The following is a 4,905-nucleotide window of genomic DNA, read 5'->3' as shown; positions in this document are numbered from 1 at the left end:
CTATGAGTCAGAACAGAGTCGTCGGCATCTAACAACAACAACATATTAAACAATTCATTCTTTCCTACCAAACTTAAATCTCACCTAAGTTAGGATCTATACTGGGATTTATTTTTGGATTTTTAATTCTGTCTCACTGCTCTATACATTTATTCCTGTATGAATAACATTCTAATTTGATTACAATGGCTTTAAAGTTTCTGATATTTGGTAAGGCAATTATTTAAAAATATCCTGGCCAACCTTAGGCAGTTATGCTTCCGTACAAATTTTATGATCCTCTTATCAAATTTAAACACTTTATGGAATTCTAATTGGAATTACCTTATGTTTACATATTAATTTTGAGAGAATATTTTTTATCATAATGAGATTTCCCACCCAGGAATACGTAACCTCTTTCTACTTTTTTGGAAATTCTTTCATATCCTTTGATAAGATTTTATAGTTTTCTTTGAATCCAATATCTTTCTTGTTAAAGTTATTCCTAAGTGTTTTAGGGGTTCTGTCAATATTGTGAATGGGATGTTTTCCTCATTTCCTTTCTAGGTGCTTATTGATAGAATTGGGGGTGGGGAGAAACCATTGATTTTTGAATGTTTAGCTTGAATCTAACAACCTAACACAATTTTCTTATTAATTCCAATGGACTTTTCTTTCTATTATTAATCTCTTGGATTTTTCTACCTGTGCAATCATATTATCATGAAAGAGCTGGTTTTCAGTGTTTATACTTAGAGTTTCATTTTCTTGTCTTACTGAATTTCCAAGAACCACAAGGCAAGATTGAATTAACTCAATATAAAGGAATGCTTTTGTTTATTGCCTGACTTTAATTGAAATTTTTTTTATTAATATGCCATTTAGGGTGAAAGTGTGGCTGATTTTTGATAGGCTTTGTTATTTTTATGTAGCTTCTGATAGTCCTCTATGACTCTGAGTTTTAAATAAAATGTTTGCTATTTTGTAAATTGATTTTCACCTAAACAATAGACACTCTAAATGCTCTTTATGAAAATAACTATGGTTATATGTATCATTTTTATGACTACAGAGTATTAGATTTGGTAAACTGTACGTAATTAGTTAATCAAAACCCTATAGTTAAAATATTAGATGATTTCCAAAAGTTTGCCATTATGGACAAGATCAAAATAAATATACTTGTAATACTTGTTTGTGTCCTTTTCTAATTATTTTCTTTCTACTTAAAAAAAAAAAACTTCCTTTAAAAATTTTTCTCATTCACTCTTCCAAAACTAATAGCCTGATGTGTTTCTTTCCATTCTATTCTCAGTACGTATATCATCATAATCAAGGATATACACAAACATAAGATCTTTATTGCAATTGCTTATTTTGCAAAAAAAAAAAAATCATTACTTGGAACTTGCTTTCCTTGCTCAACAGTACTTTGCGCAATTCTCTTTCGGTCAATAGATAAACGTATTCATTTTATTAGCTATGTAATATTCCATGTATAGATGTATCAGTCTTTATTCAACCATTTCTCTATTGATGGAACTTCTGGTTTTTGTACTGTTTTGCCAGTATGGGTAATACTTCAACATATATGTATATACATCTTGGATTCTTAGGTACAGGAGTATTTATGGGTGTATTAATTTAATTAATCTAGTGTGTTTTGCCAGGTTGCTTTCCAAAAAGGGTAGAACAATTTACACTCTCGCGAGCAGTGTATGATAGTGATCTCTTCCTGGATCTGCCTTAATGCTGAGTGAGATATATATTTTAATTTTTAATAATCTATCTGTTGGGTTAAGACAATAAAGTGCCCTCCCTGATTGCTAGTAGGATTAACCAGCTTTTTTAATATGGTTATTGGCCATTTAGATATTCTCTTCTACAAATTGCCTATCATATCCATTGCATTTTTTGCCCATTTTTTAAAATTAGGGTTAAAAATCATTTTTAGTCCTAAAAACTTTTTTTTGTCAGTTTGTTAGAGCTCCTCCTGATATGCGATTGATGTTATTTTTTTAGAGATGTTCCAAACTTTTCTTTCTAGTTATCATTTGTCTTTTTCTTGGCCACACAAATATTTGAATTGTTTTCTTGGCTACACAAGAATTTGAATTGTTATATTGTCAAATATGTCTATCTTTTCATTTAAACTTTCTGAGTCTTTCTTACTGCTTAGAAAGAAGTCCTAAGCCTTAATTGATCTATCCAGGTTTTCTAAGTAGCTTGTACACTGATAAAAAGAAAACCACCAATCTCTCCTAAATGTTCACATTTGCTGCCATAGACTGTGGCACAATGTTCTAATGTTTCTCTTGAACGTTGGTGCTTTTAACCGTAAATTTCACCTTGTTTGATGGAAATAAGGAGTGGCAATTTTAATATTTGCTATATGCGTAGTTATTAATTCCTTTATTTTCTGCCTTTCCTAAACTTGATGTTTGGTCTTTGGAAGCAAACTAAAAACCAAATAAAAACCTCTCCTAGTCTGTCTTTTAATAGAAGAATCAGCCCACTCACATTTAATGGAACTACCATTATGCTTGGTAAAGTAGAGGGTCAGTGAGAAAGAGGAAGGCCCTCACAAAGATGGATTGACACAGTGGCTGCAACAATGGGCTCAAACATAACAACAATTGTGAGGATGGCGCACGACCGGGCAGTGTTTCTTTCTGTTGTACATCGGGTTGCTATGAGTTGGAACAGAATCGACAGCATCTAACAACAAAAACAACCAATAAACTTAATTTTAATCCTGCTGTATGACATTTCAGATCCCTGGTGGTACAGTGGTTAAGAGCAATAGCTGCTAACTCAAGGTTGGCAGTTCAAATCCACCAGCCACTCCTTGGAAACCCTACTCTGTCCTATAGGGTTGCTGTGAGTCGAAATCGACTCAATGGCAACAGATTTAGTATTTGGTATGACATTTATTTTAATTTTTTTGTTGTTTATTTCTTTTTTATTCCTTTTATTTTTCTTTTTTTCCCCTGGATCAGTCAAATTATTGTTTCTTCCCTATTTCCTCATATTTTCAAGAAGTTCTGTTCTTCTTTACCATTTGATTAGAGGTCCCTATATTCCGTCCCTATATTCACAATCTAACCCTTATTTTTTGACCATTACAATAAAACAAATATAGCCAGATAGTACCAACACCCTTCACATGTCACATTTAGCAGTAGGGAGGAGCCTGAGGAGCAGAAATAGGAAAAAGGGGCAAAATGAATGTTTCCTACACCTTCCAAACTCCTTTGTCAGCTGTTTATTACCCAGTGCTGCTTTGGATGAAGTTTCTTCATTCATCTGTTTGCATTCCTTTAAAGGTGAGGATTAGAGAGTCGTGCAAAGGTGGAATTCAAGGCAGGAGCAGGATGGATCAGTGAAAAGTGCACGTAGGAGAGAATGAAGAAGCAGAATGGAGATTACTCATATGTGGTTGGTCCTGTCTTCAACCTTAGTGACCCTGTCCAAGGTATGTGAGAAAGAAAACCATCCACTATTTTACTGGAGAATTCATGCTGGATTCCAATGACTAAAAGGTGCCATCTTTTTAGGAGTTATCTGTATTATTACATTTATAGTTTGTGCTTACTAAAATAACACATGCCTCTTGCAGAAAAGTTGAACAGAAAAAGAGTATCAAGAAAAAATTGGAAATTGTCACGATCCCACTATCCAAAGAAAACAACTGCTAACCTTTAGGTATATTTCTGTGGGTTTTGTTATTCTTGTTATTTTTTTCTGTGTTCATGTGTATTTAGAATTTTCATTCTATTGCTCACTGTATGACTGTAATCAAGTTACTTAACTTCTCTTGAATCTCACCTTCTCTTCTGAAAAATAAATATAAAAATCGTACCCTCCTCATAGAGTTGTTAAGAGAATTAAATAAGGTGAAGCAAGTACAGTGTTTAGTATAAGCCAGACACAAAGTAAACAGTCAGTAAATGTTACCTTTCTCCTCCTCCTCTTTCTTCTTCTCCTCCTTCTTCCTCCATCTTGAGCATGATGTAGCCTTTCTGGGATTGCTAACCTTATACCTTTCAGAGTTGTGAGGATAAAAAGAGATAATGACCGTAAATGTCATCTTTGTAAACCACATGGTCCCCAAATTTATTTCTAGTATATTGAATGCCACAGAATTACAATATAGAAAACCAAATGTTTCCTCTTTTAAAAAATATTTTGCAATCACCACCCTGTTCACAAACATTAGCCAGATTCTGTGTGGACTACAAAAGTATTTAACACAATATGCCTCCCCTTCAATTCTAAAAATTGATATCCAGCATTATTCCCTTAGATATCAAGTCATACTCTAAAATTAAGTAACTGAACATTGTTATTGGCACAGAAATAAGCAAATAAATCAGTGGAACATATTAGAGAGCTCAGAAGCAAACCCTTGTGTATATGGGAATTTAGTTAATGAAAACAATGACATTTCAAATAAGTGGTTCAAGGAATTTCCATAAATAGTGTTGAGAAAATTGGCTATACAGTTAGTAAAAGAAATAAAGACCCCCTTAACTACCTCATGCCATGCATAAACTTTTTTTTATGGGGACAAAAGCAACCCCAAAAAGCTTAGTATTAGAAGACAACATAGATTTATCAGTTATTTACTGCTTCGTAGCAAACTGTCCCTAAATTCAGTGCTTTAAAGCTATAAACATTTATGATCGTTCACAGTTACAGATCATCTGGATAGTTCTGCTGATCTGGGCCAGGCATGGCTGATCTCAACATAAGTCTGTGCTCAGCTGGCCGGTGGGCTGTGGACTGGTTGTCCAGAACGGCTTTACCCACACGTCTGGTGGTTGGCTGGATACTGGCCTAGGTGAGGGCAACTGGGCCATATGTCTTCTCATCCAGCAAACCAGCCTGGATTTTTCACATGGCGGTAGTAAGGCTCCAAGA

The 4,905-nt window shown here is 34.1% G+C and overlaps 1 long non-coding RNA gene across 1 annotated transcript in view; it reads left to right on the top strand.

Moving 5' to 3' along the window:
- The window catches only part of LOC111820147 (uncharacterized), a 21,952-nt gene extending 17,755 nt beyond the window's left edge, over positions 1-4,197 (top strand). The window contains exons 2-3 of the long non-coding RNA XR_002823688.1: positions 3,309-3,457; positions 3,602-4,197. This is a non-coding gene — a long non-coding RNA (uncharacterized LOC111820147). The remainder of the gene's footprint in view (positions 1-3,308; positions 3,458-3,601) is intronic.
- Positions 4,198-4,905: the final 708 nt, after the last annotated feature.

This window comes from Trichechus manatus, unplaced genomic scaffold (genome assembly GCF_000243295.1).
Source record: "Trichechus manatus latirostris isolate Lorelei unplaced genomic scaffold, TriManLat1.0 scaffold00002, whole genome shotgun sequence".
NCBI classification, from domain to species: Eukaryota; Metazoa; Chordata; class Mammalia; order Sirenia; family Trichechidae; genus Trichechus; species Trichechus manatus.
Note: the sequence above shows the minus strand (reverse complement) of the source record. Positions and strands in the feature narration are given on the sequence as shown.